The sequence below is a fragment of the Bos grunniens genome, chromosome 27 (genome assembly GCF_055505025.1).
Source record: "Bos grunniens cultivar Pamir isolate PY7600 chromosome 27, Bosgru_T2T1.0, whole genome shotgun sequence".
NCBI lineage: Eukaryota > Metazoa > Chordata > Mammalia > Artiodactyla > Bovidae > Bos > Bos grunniens.
The window spans coordinates 26176324-26197274 of NC_141191.1; the positions used below are offsets into that span (position 1 = coordinate 26176324).

Genomic DNA, 20951 nt, shown 5'->3' on the forward strand with positions numbered 1-20951 from the left:
TCACCAATGACTATGATTTACTCACTCATGCCTATGTAATGAAACTGCCATAAAATGCCCTAAACATGGCAGGGGGTGGTTGGGAGTAATTTAAAGAGCTTCCTGGTTGGCAAACACATCGAGGTCCTGGGAGGTGGTATGCCCACATACTTTGCCCTGAGAATCCCTTGCACTGGCTATTCCTGAGATGTATCCTTTATAAGAAGCTGGTAATACTAAATAAATTGTCTTCCTAAGTTCTGTGCGGAGAAGGCAATGGCACCCCACTCCAGTACTCTTGCCTGGAAAATCCCATGGATGGAGGAGCCTGGTAGGCTGCAGTCCATGGGGTCACTAAGAGTCGGACACGACTGAGCGACGTCACTTTCACTTTTCACTTTCACGCATTGGAGAAGGAAATGGCAACCCACTCCAGTGTTCTTGCCTGGAGAATCCCAGGGACAGGGGAGCCTGGTGGGCTGCTGTCTATGGGGCCGCACAGAGTTGGACACGACTGAAGTGACTTAACAGTAGCAGAGTTCTGTGAGTTGATCTAGCAAATTAGCAAATCCAAGGGGAGGATTGTGGGAATCCCTGATTTATAGCCAGGAGGTCAGAAGTATGGGAGGTCCAGAACCTGCATTGGATGTCTGAAGCGAGGGCAGTTTTGTGAGACTGAACCTCAATTTGTGGAGTCTGATGCTAACTCTGGGAAGCCAGTGTCATAACTGAGTTAAGTTGTAGGACACAGTTGGTGTCCAGAGAGTTGGAGAATTGCTTGGGTGGAAAACCCACACTTGGTGTCACAAACTGTTATATTAAAAATAGTTTATAGACACTCCGAGAGACACACTTGTCTAATTTCACACATCCTGAGAGTGTGAGAGCTGGGATTTGAACTGAATTCCCCAGATTTTAATTCTGTAATACTGCGTTGTCTATTGTTTTGTCTGGTTAACTTCTGGAGCATTCTTATTAATCCTGGTGCTGATAAAAAATAAATGTATTTCATGAGAAACCCACAGTGGCACTTGAAAATGAACATTTTTAAATCTTTACAAGAAAAAAACAAAACATAAATACACCACTGAATGTCACAGTGAGTGACTGAAGTGCTGTCATTTGGAAATTAAGTCTCTGGTCCCAGGTTTACTATGGATTGAAAATAATTCTGATACAATAGATGGTCTCTCGCTTTCTTCTACTCTTTCAAAACATAAGCAACTCAGTTATCTGTGTTTTTGCTTATGAGTTAATATGAAACTTCAGGAAACCACATTATTCATTCAGTGGAACCATTTGGGGAAAAGGTGTGATAAAAATTAGAGGATCACTCCCACTAATAATTTCATCACCAGCAGCAAAACCAACAGCATAATCATCGCCACCACCCACCACCACCAAGATCACCATCACTGTGGTGATCATTCCCACCATCACCAGATTTTCTTAGGACAGAAGTGGTCAATTTCTCCTCCTCATGTGAATATCACATTTATGATTTTCCTTTCACTGAAAAGTTATAACCTATCACTATCCAAGCCTATTCAGACCTCAAACATTTAAACATGGCTCTTACATGATACAGACTTTTATTCAGTAAAAGCAAATAGTCAATCTGCATTGATGGCAGAGGTAGTTTACAAATTTCTCTTTGATCAAATTCTTCTCATCGTTTCTTAGAAAGTAGTCAGCCTTCAAAAATGTCTTTGAAGTAAGTTTGAATATATGCTTTCCCTGACTCATTCTCTTCACACATCCCAACACACACACACACACACACACATACTGCTGCTGCTAAGTCACGTCAGTCGTGTCCAACTCTGTGCGACCCCATAGACAGCAGCCCACCAGGCTCCCGTCCCTGGGATTCTCCAGGCAAGAATACTGGAGTGGGTTGCCATTTCCTTCTCCAGTGCGTGAAAGTAAAAAGTGAAAGTGAAGTCACTCGGTCATGTCTGACTCTTTGTGACCCCATGGATTACAGCCTACCAGGATCCTCCATCCCTGGGATTTCCCAGGCAAGAGTACTAGAGAGGGGTGCCATTGCCTTCTCTCTCTCTCACACACACACACATGTAATTCTATAATAACATTTCACTCTTCCTTATGAATTTGTGTTATACAAACATGAATGTCCCTCTCACCACCTGTCTTTTGAGGTCCTAGATTAACACACTTCATGACTAATAAACTGGGAATCAGACTTTGCTCTCTGTACATGTAGCTTCTAATCTATAGTGACTTGTGTTATGAGCAGAATCCCTGTTTAAAAACGATAACATGTAGATAAGACTAAGGTTAATTTTCTTAATCAACCAATTAGATATTGTACACACAAACAGATATTGTCCTTTTTTAGATGTCAGTATTAATCTGTTAAGAATCCATCTGAAACTGCTGTCAAAATCTGGGATATCCCTTATTTTATGATAGCAAATTCTCCCTGTTCAAAATGGATTTGAATTTTGAAAAAGGCCTCATTCAGAGGCAAGCTATTGAATAAAGAGAATAATCACACTGGGTATGACAGATTGTTTTTTGTTTTTTGGTTAAAAACAAGCTTTTACTGAAATGTAATACAGTGATTCTGAGTGCATAAGTAAAAATTCTGGGGATGGTGATTTTTATGGAAAAAAAATAGAAAAAGGAAGTCATGATTTCATTAAGTAAACAACAAAAATAAATTTTAACTTTAACTTTCTTGAATAGCATGATCAGTGTAATGGAGTTTAGGACAAAGAATAGCTAACAGTCTTCAAAATTTTTATTCATATGTCCAAAAAGATGTATGAAAAGTTTAAAAATGCTGTAATAGGACTTCTTTTGTGTGGTTTCCAACTTGACTTTAAAAATAATTCACAAAATAGGACACCAAAATATTTTGAGAAATAGCCTCTGCACTGAAATTCAGGTATAACCTTCTTCGGCTGAATTTTGAAGGTTAATAATATTTTAATAAAGTTCTAGTAAACTCACTTAAAAATTAGATTAATGCTTGATAATCGTCTTTCTTATTCATCTGTCTCCCCCAAGAGTTGAAGGGCTTTGCAGATTTGAGACACAATTTTCCACAATCCTTCTGAAAAAAATAGAAAATTATATAATGTTTCTTTATATAGGTTCTCAGATTCTGTGAAATTTCAAGTTTCAGAGAAATACCAAATGTAATTTACCACAGTTTAGCTGCTTTTTTTAGCTGTACATGACCAGTAGTCATGTACGGATGTGAGAGTTGGACTATAAAGAAAGTTGAGCGCTGAAGAATTGATGCTTTTGAAGTGTGGTGTTGGAGAAGACTCTTGAGAGTCCCTTGGAATGCAAGGAGATCCAACCAGTCCATCCTAAAGGAAATCAGTCCAAATGTTCATTGGAAGGACTGATGTTGTAGCTGGAACTCCAATAATTTGGCCACCTGATATGAAGAACTGACTCATTGGAAAAGACCCTGATGCTGGGAAAGATTGAAGGCAGGAGGAGAAGGGGACGACAGAGAATGAGATGGTTGGATGGTATCACCAACTCAATGGACATGGGTTTGAGTAAACTCCGGGAGTTGGTGATGGACAGGGAGACCTGGCGTGCTGCAGTCAATGGGGTTGCAAAGAGTCGGACATGACTGAGTGACTGAACTGAACTGAACTGAGCTGTTTTTAGTATTTTTAGCCAATATATGGTCCCAGCACTATAAGACTATGATTCTGGAACATCTAGTGACATATCTAAGTGAGCTCATGATTTCTTCTGAATGAAAGTGGATCTCGGAACCCCTCCTTCAGGCTTTTCCTGCTGTGAGGGAATCAGCTGGTGTTATCAACCACGCTAAAGAACATTGTGATAGAATGTGGATAAAGAAAGACACATATGCCAACTCCTACTCTGTAGTTTTTCTACTGTCTAATGTGAGGGGCAGGATGGGCCAAGTGTGATGTGTTACCACTCCCCAAACAGAAAGAGCAATTTTTTTTCTGCCCAGCACACCACTGCTGTTCTGGAATACAGATTTCACCTATGTCCCATTTCTTAGGCAAGAAAATAGCGGGTCCAATGTAGAGTCACTGGTGGCCAGTGTTTCTAAAAATCTAAGACCCTTTGTTTCAGCCCTGAGTAGCGGTTTTGCATCCCCCCAGGCAGCTGTGCATTCATGGGAATCCATGGAAGTCATTTGTTGGGAAGGAATTCCCTGATTGGGCTCGGATCATGATTCAGCTATTTTTAGGGTTTCAGCTGGTGTCCTACCAAGTTCCACATGATCTAGGCTTCACGTCCTTCTATTGAAATAATTTGGGAGATGAATATTAGGTAGAATTTCAATCTCTGCATCTATCATTATTGCTGCTTTAAAATAAACAAGTTCTTAGAATTCATTCCACCCAGCCAGAGAAAATCTGGTTGCTGCCTCAGGTTTGAGCAGCTTAGGAAATTATGGGAAAAATCAGCTACAGTGAATTGAGAATCTTGGGCCTCTATCACCACTTTGTGAGTGAGTCAAGGGAGGAGCCTCACTTGGGAGAGACTTGCCAAGTAGTTTTCACACTGGTCTCTGCTGAGCATCGCTGTAAAAAATGAGGGATTGTGAGATATAGTAGAGCGGGTCACAGCCTCTACATGCCCTGGGGTGCTGGTTAAGATTTAAACTCTTAGACTCCACCCAGATCTTCTGATAAGACTCTTCAGGAGTTAGATCCAATAACCTGCATATTTTATGAACTCTTCAGTTCAGTCGCTCAGTCGTGTCTGACTCTTTGCGACCCCATGAATCGCAGCACGCCAGGCCTCCCTGTCCATCACCAACTCCCTCTTATACACATGCAAAAGCTTGAGAACCACTGCTGACTAGGAGTTCATAGATTTAAGAGCCGGAAATTGGGGTTCTGGGCTGCCCCACCCCTATTTCACATTCATCTACTTTAAACATTGTAAGAAACACTTCTGTGGCCAAAAATTTTAAAAGTTAGAAGCAACTATTTCAGCATGAACTTCTGAAAAAGACTTTCTCATGGCTTATCTTCACTGATGATTTCTTTCTAGTGAGAACAAGAATGAATGCATTAAAAAGTGATTTTGTCCAGATAACTTCAGGATATAGAAAGCCATTTACTTTGTCTACCAAGAGGACCCAATTCTGCATCTCCAGCTGCAACTGATCTGTAAGATTTGGAAGACTCCCAGGAGTGTTGACCGGGGTATCTGGGATTAATGGTTGACCCCCATTACACATCAAGAACCCTACTCCCCCATCTACTTCTCAGATTTGGCCTTCAGCCAAAGAGCTCCTCATTGCAAAGTTTAAGAATGTGACATATACAAACATGATCACAGAATGCATTCCATATGCTGGCTTTTGGGTCACACAGAATGGAGATGTTAAGAATATGTTAATATGGTTGCTTTTAAGACAATTTTGTATTGTGGTTTTTGCTTTCCTAAATGCCTGAAGTCTTTCTTATTGTGCCAAATTTAGCAAGAAATCTAGAAAATGAAAGGCAGTAGTGGAACTAAAATATTCAAATTTTAACTCATATAATATACCATTGAGTTTCACATATTATAAAAACTTAATATGATTCAGATAAGTCTGGTAGTGTCAAAACCTTCAAATCCATAAAATACAGTACGTAGTAAGTAACTCAGATGTTTATTAAGCATCTACTATATACAAAGCTCCATTCTATGTATTTTGTAAGAACTACAAAGGGAATATTATATTGATTCAGGCCTTCAAGGAGTGTACAGTTGAATTGGGTATAAAGGAGAGGAGTAATGCTCATATAAGACTGTAGTGAATGCAAGGATTAGAGCTCTCTTATTATATATGAGAGAAGGAAAAGTCTGAGTACTTCTTTTAAGCTGTTTTACTGTCACAAGGTGAGGTATACTTTAAAAATATGGTACGTTTTGCCATGGATTCCTTGCTATATTTGTGTATGTATGTGTGTGTGCCTTCTTAGTATTTGTTTCTGTGATTTGATTATAATGTGTATAGTTACATATTTTTAAAACTTTAATCTTTGAATGTATTGATCTTTCAGATAAGATAATTTGAATGTTTTGGCAGTAACAGAAAATTTTTAGCCATTTTCAATTTGAATATTGCCTCTTCTCCATTCTCTTTATTGCATCCCTCATAAAACCTGGTTGTGATTTGCAAATACTGAAATTCAACCTATACTACAAGATTCTTAATGTCTTTCTAATTTTTTGCACTTCATTTTCTATGTTACATTCCTGGTAATTTCTGCCTAACCATTCTTTATTTCAGTAAATCAAGTCTTAAACTGTGCCTGTTGTATAGCCTGATTATTGAGCTTTGACTTTGAATCACTGTATTTTTGCTTTGGGCATTCTTTCGGGTTCTTTTTTGAATGTTCTTGGTTGCTTTTATAATCTCTCGTTCATGATGTGTTTTGTTGATGTGTTTGTTGCAATATTTACTATGGACTCATGTTCCTTGAAACTTTACTTGTAGTAAATTTTGAGGCCTAAGTTGAAAGTAATTTCCTTCAATGATAATATACATTTACTTCTACCTGGCACAGCAGGACTGTTTTAAAATCAGTTCCAGATTTGAAGGAGTGTGAATTTGGGTTGAAAATTCCCATGAAAATTATATTACGCTATGAATTCTCAGGAGACATATTTTACCCTTCAACCCAGCTCCACAGTTGAGAGAAACTAGCACTTTTCAATGGTCTCTACTGAGGGTTCTTAGCTTTGTCTGATGTCCTAGGAACATCAGGAAAACTCATGGGTTTTCCTTTCAGACTTCTGCTTTGGTTGAGCGTGAGGATTTGTCGTATGCCTCACACTTTGTACAGTTGTCAAAAACAGGAGCTCAAAGTAATCAAGATTTAAAAGATTCCCCCAGAGCAAAAACCAGATTCAGTGCTTAGTTACCTATATATATATATTTCTCCTTTTAATTAACTTTTACCCTCCACTGATTGTCTTTTCTTGCTTGTTCATGGATGTATTTTTAAAGAGGTTTTTTTTTATTATTATTATTTTTTTATATATAAATAAGAAAAAGCAGGGTCTATCTTTGTTGTTTTCAGTGGAAGAGCAGATCATGCTATCTTTCCTAAATTATGTCCAGAAACAGCAGCCCATAAACTTCTCAAGAACTGAGCTTCAGTCTCTAATTACTTCCCACAGACACTTCAATTCTTGTCTCTGTAAGCCATGCAGTAAGAGCGTGGTACTGGGGGCAGTTACAGTGCAGAGCAGTGGGGGTGCTGCTGCCTTTCTGATAGAAAGGTGAGGCTTGCACCTCCGCTGTAGCAGCAGGACTGCACAGGCCCTACATTCCTCTGCTCACCCAGGTCAACGGGATGTTTTGGGAGTTCCTCATACCGCCAAACATTGCTGGCACCACTGAAGTTTCTCACCTAATACTAATTGTATGACCAATTTTGAAGAAAATATTAACCTGAAGTTGAATGAGTATATCTGTGTTTACAGGAATAATCTAGTGAGTTTTCTGAGAGTAGATTTCTCTGTTCTGATGCCATGACAAAATACCAACTGGCTTAAACAGAAATGTATTTTCTCATAGTTCTGGAGGCTGGAAGTCACAATCAAGGTCTGGCAGGGTTGGGAGCTCTTTCCTGTTTTCAGGTGGCTGCCATCTTGTGTGTGCTCACATGATCTTTCCTAGATGCAAGCTTGCTGGGAGAGAGAGACCGACATATACATACATGCAGGGCCGGGGGTGGGGGTGGTCTCTCAGTCTCTTTGTATAAGGCCACTGAACCTATCTAATCCAATTGGATTAGGGCCCCACTCATGACCTCATTTAACCTTAATTACTTCCTTAGCCAAATATGTCACTCTAGGGAGTTAGGGCTTCAGCATATGAATTGAGAGGGGAATACATTCAGTCCATAACAGAGCATCTCTTATGAACTCACTTATATGAATGACAGATATAAGGGGACTCTTACAGGTTACAACCCAAGGCTGAACAGGTTACAACCGACAGCCAGTTTTAGCCCTTGGAGGGCTTTCCCCTCATGTTTACCTGCTTGATGATACGTTTGATCTGTGTTTCAAAGCAGGATGTTCACATCTCAAAGGGGAATGGACAATCCATTAGGAGAAAGAGTACAATTTTAGAGCCCTGTTCACAATTTATTTTTGTGTTTTATGTACATATGGAATTTTACTACACTTTTACATGTATGTAATTTATATAATCATAAATGTACTCATATCAAGGAATAGTCTAGAGTAATTACTGAGTGGTATGGAGCCATAAAGGCTTAGGAGTCACTTGTAAGGAAGGAAGATGGCCCTTTTCAAGGTATTCAGTTCAGTTCAGTCGCTCAGTCGTGTCCGACTCTCTGCGACCCCATGAAGCACAGCACGCCAGGCCTCCCTGTCCATCACCAACTCCTGGACTTCACTCAAACTAATGTCCATCGAGTCGGTGATGCCATCCAGCCATCTCATCCTCTGTCGTCCCCATCTCCTCCTGCCCCCAATCCCTCCCAGCATCAGGGTCTTTTCCAATGAGTCAACTCTTTGCATGAGGTGGCCAAAGTATTGGAGTATAGGAATCCATGAACACAGTTAAGATATAAACCTTGATAACAAGAATAGATCACAAGAAATAATCATCAAAGAAGTAAAGACTGTCGATAGAAGGGATAGAAAGGATAAACCATGTCACCCCAACATAGGAGGAAAAGAAAAATGAAAAGGAACAAAGTATTATTATTTCTCAGTAGCTTTTAACTGTCTCTGCCATGTTTGATCTACTTGTTTTCAATAATCCCTTGGTGGTGTGATTCCAGTTAACCACAAATGGTAATCATGTAAGTGTTTGCCCTCACAAAGTACCACGATTTCTTACAGAGGGCTCTGAGCTGCTGACAGAATTTATCTGAACCATCTCTGTTTTCTTCATAGAAAAAAATAGTATTTGGCCTTGACCCAAACATCCTCTCTGCTGCTTGATTGGAGAATTGAAAAGCAGAGTGAACTGCACTTCCCTGATACTCTTGAGGTGCAGGAAAACCCATTAAATTGTTTTCTTTGAGAAGGTATTTTAAAACTTGATGTGTTGCATTCCCTTCTGAAAATGGAAAAACTAGTCAGGGAATTGGCTACCCTGCTGTAATGGGTGAGGAATCCTATCATCTGTGGGCTTATAAAGAGGCCTGGAGCTTTGGTCTTTTCCTCTCTAGCTTCCAAGAGGATATAGAATTTTATGTACAACCCCCAAATTGCCTGAAAATCAGAGTGGCCACTTCCACTCAGATTCCACAGTCAGCGTTTGTCTCTTGGAGGCAAAAACACAGGCATCAATGCACAAAGAACAAATGCCCTTGTTGGCACCAGGCATTTGCAGAAAATCTGGGCTGGATAAAGGGGAGGGGAAGATTTTCTGTCTCTCATGGTACCACAGAGAGTCAGTGTGCATGTTCGGGCCAGCGTGGAGACAGGATGCGTGTAACTCTGAGTTTATTCTCTGCTAGGTGTTGAAGGTTGCAGAAATGAATAAAACAACTTCCCTTCTAAGAATAATTCACACACAGTATTGGGCTCAGTAATTTGCCTAAAATTTTATGCCAAATTATATGTGCTTTTGGATATAAGCAGTTGTTTTTCCTGGGGAGGTAACTTCATAGATTGCAAAAAGGTCTGTGACTCCCCAAAATGTTAAGAATGATTGTTCTACACAAATGTTTTTTTTTTTTTGAGGGGGGGCGTCTTTTCATCAAAAGGAATGTTAGTGCTTAGAATTAGGTAGAAGTATTCGGGGCACACAGAGGAACACATATAGAGCTGGCAGCGCCTTTTCGGAGGTCATGCCTTCTAACTCCTACTCTGCTGCTGAGGGGCCTGATAAAACACTTCTAGGAAGCTGGAGCTAAAAGTGTTGGTTGGTGGCAGTAGTGGTGGGAGATTCTATTTTTTTAAGGACTTCTAGGCTTTTATGTTTTTTTTTTTTATATTCACATGGATGATGAAAAAATTTCTCATCAAAATAAAAATTTGCTAGATCTCAGCATAAGCACTTTGAATAGAAGGAGATGTTTTCATTATAATATTTTTTAAACTTTTCTTTTCCTATATATCTTCAAGGAGTTCAAATCTACAATAAGAATAATGTGTGTGGCAGGGTATTGATTAGTGAGAAGCTATCATTTTAGTGGTTAAGGGCGCAGACTAAGGGGCCAGACTGCCAGGGTTCAAGTCCCAGCTCCTCCAAGTTGTCACTGAAAGTGGAAGTGTTAGTTGCTCAGTCGTGTCTGACTCTTTGCGACCCATGGACTTGTAGCTCACCAGGCTCCTCTGTCCACGAAATCTCCCAGGCAAGAATACTGGAGTGGGTTGCCATTTCCTCCTCCAGGGGATTTTCGAACCCAGGGATCAAACCCCAGTCCCCTGCTTTGCAGGAAGATTCTTTACTGTCTGAGCCACCTGGGAAGCCCAGCTTGTCACTACCTAACATCCATTTCCTCATCTGTAAACTGGAAATAAAAATATCTGCTTCATTGAGTGATAGTGATTTGATGAGTTAATGTATGTAAAGACTTTAGAGCAGTGCCTGACTGATTGTAAATGCTACCTTAGTGTTTGCTCATATTCTTAATGACACCCACCCCAAGCCCCCTAAACCCTACCCCTGTTCTCCATTCAGTAACTAGATGGTGGTAGGTGATCACTGTTATAGGGAAATGATGTGAAAGGAAAGAGGAAAATGTCTCCTTGTGAGTTTCAAAAGAACAGGCTTTGAGGAAATGGAAATAGGACAAAGGTAATAGACTGTGGACTCAGGCGAGTAGTTGAAAGTGTTCTCTCCTCCACCTCCCCACACACTGGCTAGAAAAGGATGCTGCAGATTGGAGGGAGAGTGAATTGGAATGAGGGTTATGAGAGCTTAGATGCTGGTAGATCCCTAAAAAAGGAGGCCATGAACTCTGGTTCCATGTCAGGTGTGAGGGATGCTGGAACCTAAAACCAACCCCACAGAAAGAGAACAACAGAGTGAACCCGTGTCCTATTTCTTTAAGGTTCTGGGGAAGTAACAATGACTCTATAGTGTGACTTGGCAGATGTGGCCTTGTTACTGAGCCCAGTTCATTCTGCACACTGCCCAACAGACCAATAAATTGAAAGACAAGTTGTTAGAACAAGGAATAATAATTTTCATGGGAAAGGTAGCACACCAAGAAGACGGCAGGCTAGCATCTCAGAGAACCATTTACTCTCAGTCCCAAATTGGGATCCATTTATACAGAAGAGAAGGAAGGGGAGGGGCTCAATGTGGCATTGACCAATGGCTGACTAATGGTCACTGGTTGACAGTTGCTCTCTAACCGTCACTTGCTTGGGGGAGGGGCCCACTGAGGCACCAACCAATAGGTGAGCAGGACCACTAATGGTTGCTGGTTGACAGTTTCTCCCTAATCGGCTGCTGGCTTGTGGGGGGGGGGGACCTTCTGACCGGGGCTGCTACAGCTGGGAGCCTTCCCCTGCTGCTATTACAGCCTTCCAGAGTTCTCCAGGCTCCATTACAACCCCAGCATGGTTTCTTGGTTTCCAAGCATGGCAGAAAGGACAGAAATGAGGAAGCCTCAGCGACCATGGGGGCAGACTGTATTAGATGAGATGGGGCTTCCCAACAGGAACCAGGATGAAAAGAAGGCGCTGAGGATGAAGACCAGGTCCACCCTCACCTGGACACCACCTTAACCCTCCTAGGTGCTCAGATGCTACACTATAGAAAAGGGAAAGGAGGGAAGACTGACTTCACATTCTTAGGGAAAAAATGGGACTTGAAATAGAAATTAAATCTAGTTGTGAAAAGTTCAAGATACCTGTTCTGCACGTTTGTGTTTTCAGACAGAGATTCGTACCTGCTCTACCTAGTTCCTTCCTGACTCAGTTATTGCCCTCATTCGGGGAAAGTGAACTAAGTTTTGGTTCGAAAGTTTCAGCTCACAGCTGGCAATATCTGAGTCACTAGGGTGTGTCTCCACTGCCTGTCAAGGTTGCGTAATGATGACAAGAACTGGGAACTTGGGAGTAGCGCACCCCCTGAGATGACAATCACAGCACGTCAGGCAGGGGGTAGGGGTATCTGAGAAGCAGGTGCTGGGACCTCTCCATTGAGAGGGATGGGAAGCGGAGCGTGGCTCAGAAGGCTGGACCTCTGTTCAAGGCAGGGACTGTGGGAACGTCCATGTTTGTAAGATGGGAGTCCTGCGATCCTAGCTTCCTGTTCTGTACCAGCCGGGATTCTCTGCATAAGCATTAATACATGTCTACTGGCATCATGTGGGATGCAGGGAGCATTCCTGGGTGAATGGGACAGAGTCTTTACCTCCGGAGTGCCTGTCTGTAGTAGGGGCGGGGTAGGTGCACAGCTGTTAGTGGGCCTCTGTTAGTGTTCCTGCTCAGCCATTGGTCCTCCTGGCAGTGGACCCCCCCTCCCCCAAGCAAGCGACCGTTAGTGAGAGACCGTTAGGGAGCAACTGTCAGTCAGTGACCGTTAACAGTCCTGCTCAGCCATTGGTCAGTGTTACAGTGGGACCCTCCCCTAAGTTAGCGACCTTCGGGAGTAGCTGTCAAGAAGCAACCCTTAGGAGTCATGCTTCAGCCACTGGTTGGCATCGCCCTGGGCCACTCCTCCTCCCCCTCCTCTATATAAAAGGAACAGAGTTTTGGATTGAGGCAAGATGGGTTTTTGACACACTAGCCTGCTGTCTTATGGGTCTGCTAGCTTTCCCCTTGCCCCAACAACTCCTCTCCTGATTTACTGGCCTGTTATGCAATGAGCAGAATGATTTTGGGCTGGGTAACACATTTCCCGCTCCCAAAGAGATCCTTCCCGTGTTTAGTAGGCAGCAGATAAGATGGGAGTACAAGGGGAGGAGAGTTCCTCTGATATGAGCGCTCCAGAGGAATTCCTAGCAAGCAGGGCTCCTACACTGGGTCTTGGGAGGATAAATGGGTGTTCATGAAGGAGACAGAGATGCTGGGGACACAGGCTGATCACAGACGTGCAGGTAAGGAGCAGCAGAGGACACAAAGCAGAAAGCTCTGCAGCATCTCTGGGCTGTAGGGAGACAAGGGGTGGGAGATGGAAGTTTGGGTCAAGTCACAGACAGCCTTGGATGCTATGATCAGGAATTTAGCCTCCATTCTAGAGCCCATGAGTAGCCGCTAACAGGTTTCTAGGTAGATAGTCCAATAACCAGGTTTATATTTCACAAAGATATGTCTGGCAGCATTTGGAGGGAAAATGGGAAAGGACTGGAGGGGTGGCCAGAATGTTAATGAAGATTGTTCACTAACCAGTTCCATTCACTAACCAGTTCCAGCAAGTCCCCACATTGAACTACAGACTCCATAGGCCCATCCATTGCTTGTAAAGGGAAGTTCCAAAGGAGGTTTCTGACTAAATGGAAACAGTAGAGGATCAGACACAGGAAAGCTGAGGGCTGGTACTTAGGCTGGTTTCTAATGAGTTAGAAGAGCAGCAGACAACTCTGCCTGTACCCATCCTGGCAACCTCAAGTTCCAGATTCCTCCGCTTGTCTGACCTTACAGCCAGATGGAGTTTCCAGCACCAGCCCCTCTAGCCATCCTGTCCAGCTGCACTGGACTCAGGGTAGTGATGCTATTCTTGGAAGAAGGAAGCAGGCCATCCTGCCAGTGATTGCACTAGTCCCTCAGTCCAATGGGGTCAGCAAGTGTCACCATACCTTCCACAGCTCTCACTTAAGCCCAAAGCAGGGTATGACACTTCCATCAGCCTTGGAACTTCTGTCGGACTCGTACTTTGTCAAAACTGCATTTTCATAATTACCATTGTGTCCAGGACTTCCAGGGATTGCAGTAACTCCATATCGCCTCTTGCTAAATCATTTGGCTGCATTTCAGAAATAGTGTTCTCAGTTCCAACTGGCTTCAGTCTGCCGCTCTCAATTAATTATTCATGCCTGTGGCTCAGATTTTCACATCCTCATAGCCTTTGGTGGCCCAGCGATCTTGGCTGGGAAATGGAGAAGTGGGAAAGGAGGGCCAGAACATACAAAGTAGGGCGAATGGGAAATGACCAAAAAAAAAAAAAAAGTATGTGGGGGGGTGGGGTGGGGGTGCACAAGGCAGTGGGCAGATCTTTGGAGGATGGGAAGCGGGGATGGATGGGTTAAATGGGAGCAAGTGGGAAAGAAAACTCTGAGAGGCAAGAGAACAGAACAGAGAGAAGTGTGGGGCTGTCCTGGAAAAGGAAATTGTGTAACTTGATTGCAAGATCAAAATGCAGCTCTTGCTACTGATTAAATTAGTTTATCTCTGCAGCACAGCGCTGGGCTGCAAAAGAGATGTCGTAGCTGGAGGTGAACAGGGAAATGAGCTCGCCGTGCGTAGTTCCCTGCAGCTTCAGTGCTGTCCTGCAGTTTTCTTAGAAACCACAATGATTCCCTTTAAACAATGGATCCTTCCCCTCGTCCCTCCAACTCCTCCCTTACTCTTTAGGTCGGCTAGTTCAATTAATGACACTGACTGTTTTCACAGATCCTATAGGAGCTTTGGCACTGGTGTCATATGAATATGGAAAGTTCCATTGGACAGAGAATGACTGGGCAGTGTGGACTGCTGAGGAGAGAGAGCTGACCCAACAGACACTTGATCTGACCGGAGCAAGTCCTGTAGAGCCTGCGCTGGAGAGACCTTGGCAATCACCCAGCCACTACCCTGGCTGCACCTAGACGCACCTGGGAGCTTAAAAGAAAATAATCGTGTCTGGGTTCCATCCTTAAAGGTTTAATTCAAGTTGTCTGGGGTAAGGCCCTTTATCATTATTAAAAACAAGAAAATCAAATGAGGCTACTATGTGGCCAGAGTGGAAGATCCCTGACTTAGTTCAAGCTTTTCATTTCATAGATAAAAAACTGGGGCTCCTGAAGTCAATGTCGGGTGCCCTGATTTTTCACAGTTGAGGAGTCATGGTTCTCCTGCCCTCCTAGGTCAGTGCTGGCTCTGCCAGCCTAGAGGCATTTCAGCACGAGCACCTTCTTGGGGACTCCTGAGCCTTCCTATGAAGAGGTGACTGAGTACTTCCTCCCTAACATGTCCGTCTGGGGCTTAGCACCCTCTAGAGAGGTTCCTTCCAGCCTGCTGAATATTTTATAAGCATCTGAAGAGATTCAACACAGTAAATAACTCCTGTGCAGGAACACATTGGACGTCCCCCATCCACACACACACCCCCACACTTGTGTACAAGCACACACAGACTTAGTCTTTCCTCATTTCTGTTTGAAAGCAGGTGACCTTTTCTCTGAACTGCAGTCACTGCCAACAATAAAAAAACATGGAGGGAAAAAGGTAAACAAAGGGAGTTCTGCTGATGTTCCATTCCAGAAGCATTTTGTTTGATCCTGGGTGGAGGGGGGCGTTTCTTAGATACCTTGGGACTCCATACACATTTGACTGAACAAGGGGTGCTGGGGATGGTAAAAGTGAACACTGAGGTGGAAAAATCAGACTTTTGCATGTCTCTCTTTACAGGAAAAACCCAGCTTATCAACAGTTCATGGAATTTCAAATACAGAACACACTGTATAGTTTTTTCTTTTTAACAACAATGCCAAATGTTTTTTTCCTTTTTCTTTTCTTTTTGTAAAATAAAAACAATAGCTCTGCTGCCCCCTAATACTCAAGACAAATATCCTCTGGTAGATTACAAATAAGAGAAATCAATTTTATTTCATACAAGACTGCGTTTCATTTTGGAAGATCTTTTGGTCACATTTAAGTGCAAGAGGAAGAGATAACAGATGAAATAGCTTCGTGTAGAAACAGAACATTCTTGAACATTTGTTCTAATTCATTCCCAAGTCCAACTGAGCATGATGCAGAATAATGGCTTTCACAACAATGACTCAGACAATCCCCTCCCCCTGCTTCCAAGAATGTTTCCAGTTACATCCAAAACCTTAGATGGTGAGGAATGAAAATAGCATCTTATTACACACCTGTCATTGGCTCTTGGGAGAAATATCTTCCCCAAATGCTGCAATGGGAGACTTAATTTATACACATCACAAATTCATATTCATGTGTGCTCCATTAAAGCTTTATTATGTTTACAAATCTTCTGATGAGTGAGAAATCAATAATCTGAGGAATTGTAGATGTAGAAATAGAAGAAAAATAGAGTTTACCATGCATGACAGTAAGTGCCAGCCCATTGATACAATGTTTGGGGTCTGAAACAATGATGAATGTCAAGTTACCTCAGGATAAATTTTCCAACTATTTATCTTAAAAAGTTAAATTACAGATATGTTGTGGAGATTCTTCTGTAAGAAGTTATTAATTTCAGTGGTCAATTTCAATACTGTTTCCGGAAATTTTTCAGGTAGAACTCTTTCTGAAGTTCTTTGGGAAAGAACAGCTAAATGTCACCAATGACCACAGACCTCCCTGGGGCCTCAAAATCAGTGCAAGAGATGAAACGGCACCTGCAGGCTGAACAGGTAACGTTATACAAAGGCATGCCATTCTGTCTCATCATTATGCTTTCTATCATTACAACCACTATTATTCAGAAGTTTGAGAGTTTTTTTGAAAAAATATTCTGTTTTCAGAGGCTAGGAACTCTTGGCATACATCTTTGATCTCTGATGACCCTTTATTTGTGTTTTTAGTGTATTGTTAAAATTGTCTTTTGAGGAATGTCGTGGTTTTCTTCTGTACATTTTTTTGGTGGGTGAGACGTCTATTCAGATACAATTCCTGATGGGTTTCTCAGTTTTCAAAAGACCCATGAACTTGAATCAGCACTGTAGAGTTTCTGCATTTCCATTTCTTGCCTCGAAGTCTAACCTTGTGTGTTTTTCCACCTGCTGTGGTTCATCAGACTTCTTCCTACTTGAATCACTCAAGCTAAGGGGCTGGTGGATGGTCCAAACCCTGCAGTTACTCTACTTCATGGTTCTAGACCCAGTGATTATTTCAGCAGGTGGATACGTGACCCAAGCTGGCTCAATTTAGAGCTTGTCTATGGATTTTCTAAATTTGAAGTGGAGAGCATGTTCTCTCTTTCTTGTTGCCTCACAGGCTCTGAAGTGCCTAGAACTGTGCCTGATATAGGTTAAGTGTCTCTTCTCATTATTGTTAACAGGGTGTGCCTTTGGGGCTGCTGGTAGCCATGGCCCCCTTCACATGAAGGAACCTGGAAGAATGAGGGCAAACAGAACAAAAGCTGAGGCGAAAGGTGGAGCGAGAAATCTGGTACAATTCACACAAATCCATCCTTTTTTATGGTTTGGTTCCATGAGCCAATACATTTCTTTTTCTTGTTTGAGTTGGGATTCTGCCATTTGTAATAAAAAGTTCTGATGATGAACATGACTTGGTGTTATTTAGCAGATGCTTGGAAGTTTGGACTAGAAAAAAAGTAAAGATTGAGGCAGGCATTTCTAGTAGTACGGACTCAGGGACTAAGACAGAAAATGCAGGCAGACAGGTTTGAGGGATGGTCATGAACTTAACTTTGGATGTATTAAGTTTGAAGATCTTTGAATTTTGCCACGTGGAGCTGCCCATTAGGTGTTTAGAAATAAGGATAGAAAGCTCAGGAGAGAGTTCAGAGGTGGGGATGTAGATATGTGGTCAACAGAATGGAGCTGAAACTGGAGCCCATGACCCTGAATGGGTCTAGTGAATGAGTGAGTGAAGTCGCTCAGTCGTGTCTGACTCTTTGTGTTCCCATGGACTATAGCCCACCATGCTCCTCCATCCATGGGATTTTCCAGGCAAGAGTACTGGAGTGGGGTGCCATTTCCTTCTCCAGAGGATCTTCCCAACCCAGGGATTGAACCTGGGTCTCATTGTAGGCAGATGCTTTACTGTCTGAGCCACCAGGGAAGTCCGAATGGGTCCAGAGCAGGACTGAAAGAGGCACGGGAGAAGGAACAGACAATGGGAGGTGATGTGGTCCAGTGAGAGGACAGGAGAGATGTCAAAGAGGATAATCCTAACAACACCCTTACATGATGCCAAGAGGCTTGGATGGGTGAAAACTCAGAAAAGGCATCACAGGCTATCAGGAGCTTATTGGTGCCACTTGAGAGAAAATTTCAGTTTAGTAGGAGCACAGGATTAAGAAATGGATGGGAGAAGGTCATGGGAGAGGTCAGAAGAGGGAAAGGTGTGGGCATTCCATAGTTTCAGTGTAGTCAGATCACTTCTTTTTTTCTTAAGAGTAATTGTGATTTAAGCACATCTACAGGTTGAAGAGAAATCAAAGGGCAGAAAAAATACATCAGATGGGTACAAATGGAAAAAGCACATTAAAAGAGGAAGGGGTAGAGGGTAAAAGAAGAAGTCTCAGAGAGGAAAAACTGTATTTCTTTATTTAAGACGTCAGGGCAAGGGAAAAAGACCACAATGAGCTTGGAAGAATTTAAGATAGGAGGTGAATGCTAGGTAGAACTCCATCCCAGGATGTTGAAGCCAAGAAGGTGGATGACAAGGTCATGGCTACTTGATTGGTGGGTGAAGGAACTTCAGTGTGGACAGAATTTAGAACCACTACAAGAAATTAATTGAGTTTATTATAATAATTTTAGGGTATCACTGAGATTAGAAAGAATAATTTGGCAGTGTATTGTATTCAGTCAATTTCCACTAGCAGCCCAAGATAAGGAATGGCAAAAACCAAAGATGCATTTGCCTAGTTCAATGGAAAGTTAAGGAACAAGGAAATCTAGGATGCCAGGGACCTTGCTGAGTGAAGAGAGCAGGTTTGTCTTGCTTACTAGCTTGCTGTCAGGGACTTGTCTTACTATGGATGCCGTGCAGCACAGTATCCGGCACCTAAGGGAGATGCAATAAAGATTTATGCCATTGAATAAAAAGGCATTTGTTAACTTTTATGCTGCACTCTTTCATCTAGTTGCAGCTCCGAAACACAGGAATCACCTTCCTTTCTTCTCCACATTTGTTCTGGCAGTTTGATTAGAGAGAACAAGATGTTTCTGGAATCATCCCTGTGGAGAGAGAGGGTGGTGATGGGGCTATGAGAAAAATGGGAAGTAGAAATTTGAGAAAAATAAATGAATGTATTTGCATTCCTATTGTGAGGAAGGAACTGGGTGTGACTGTGTGTGTTCCAAGCACAAGTACTGATGGTTTGAGATGAGGCAGTATGTGAGTCACACAGCAGGGGAGGTTTTATAAAGAAATTGATGAGCAAGGCGATCTGGGCAGGATATAGGGTGACCAGTTATCCCAGTTGCCCAGGATGGAAGGTGACTGCGAGACTTTTTGTACTAAAATGGGAAAGTTCCAGAGTGATCAGGATATTTGGTCAGCCTATTGTGTGCAGAGAAACATGAAAAAATATATTAAATATCCATTTCTCTTTAAAATAGAGTAGTTTCAGAATTTCTGGAGAGGTCACTCTAGGGAACCCCCCTGAGAAGGAACATTTGATTTGTATCGGCAGACTAAAGAGTGTTAACTCCATGAACTGAACATGTTTCTAAATTGGGCTTCCTGAAGATTCCTAAAACTTCCAAGTAATTGATCTGAAGCTAAAAGTGTAAGCTGGGCCTTTATGATGACCTTAGATAAACTGTCTTATTGCCTCATTTTAAAACATAGTATTTTTTATTAGAACCTGAAAGTGTCATTTAAGGTTACTCACCAGCTTTCTTGCAGTACAGTTTGCAGGATACTGGGGGAAAGAATAGATTCTTTTTCCTTCTCCACCCTCGCCTGCCTAGCTGAAGAAACACCATGCTGTCTCCAATGTTAAGTAGCAGGTGAGATGCTTGCCTGTTTCAAAGGCCAAACAAAACATAAACCAGATGGGACCTGCTTTGGTGCTGATCTGAACCAAGAGCTGAATAAAATGAATAAACACACCAAGAACACTCTAGACAACTCCCAACAGAGAAGAAACACACAGATGACAGAAACATAATTGTCTTTAATTTGCAAATTGATTTTGGATCCTAAGAATCTGGAATGAATGGGGTTTTTTCTTGGGTCTTAACCTTTAGTCAGTGATTTCAGCAACGTTAACGACTGTATGGTGGTAGCAGTAGGTGAATGGGTACGAGGGACAAGTGTGCTCAGAACTTCTCTTGAGGGAGCAGAACCTACAGAGGACAACTGAGGAGGTAGTGGTGGGAAAAACAACACAAAAGCTTTGAACAAAGGAAAATGTAGAAACTCCCAGCATTCCAAGTTGATTGATACTCTCACGCACAAATGCTATGAATGACTTACTGCTTCATTCAAATTCTTGCTCCAAATCAGTGGGTCTCAGGCTTGGCTGCACACTGAAATTACCTGGGAGCCTTAAAATACCTGATCCCTGGGTCCAATCCCAGTCTTGGTGCTGGACTGCATCTGTGTAACCAAGATTGATAGCCCCTATGCTGTCAATCAGGAAATCAGGAGAAAAGGCCCAGGCCAGTAGTTTCCAAATTGTATGTGCCTAAGAATGGCCTGGAGGGATTGGTAAAATCTCCTGGAGCTCATCTTCAGAGAATTCAGTAGGTCAGGGTGGGGCCTGGAGATTATGCATTTCTAACAAGCTCCCCAGTGCTGCTGCTGCTTCTGGGCCAAGGATCGCACTGTGAGGACTGCTGGCCTGAGTGGATCTTCTGTTACTATGTCTGGAGACAACTAAACCATTCATAATTCCTTGCGGTACCCCTGAGAGTTCTGTGGGCCCTCATTTAAGTGTGTTTAGAGGGCACATCTGAATTGATTTGCCCCATTCCCTCCAGCCAATGGGAGGAAGCTCCTCCTTTTTCAAGCCTGGAAGTGTAAGGGCTTTGTTCTTTGCTGACCTTGTTGATTTTAGGGGAAGCCATAAAAGGTTGGCATGAAGGGATGATGAGACACATCATCATGGATGTCTGGTAATCCTAGGGAACACAGTGTCCTGGGCATTTGCCAGCCAGCTCCATGGAGTCACTCTGATCTAATGG

At 42.4% G+C, this 20951-nt stretch overlaps 1 long non-coding RNA gene across 1 annotated transcript in view; it reads left to right on the forward strand.

The window, feature by feature from the left end:
- Positions 1 to 17350, forward strand: part of LOC147343663 (uncharacterized) — a 48406-nt gene extending 31056 nt beyond the window's left edge. Inside the window, exons 3-5 of the long non-coding RNA XR_015156343.1 lie at positions 1 to 14779; positions 16361 to 16478; positions 17126 to 17350. The exon at positions 1 to 14779 is cut by the window's left edge and continues 26733 nt beyond it. This is a non-coding gene — a long non-coding RNA (uncharacterized LOC147343663). The remainder of the gene's footprint in view (positions 14780 to 16360; positions 16479 to 17125) is intronic.
- Positions 17351 to 20951: the final 3601 nt, after the last annotated feature.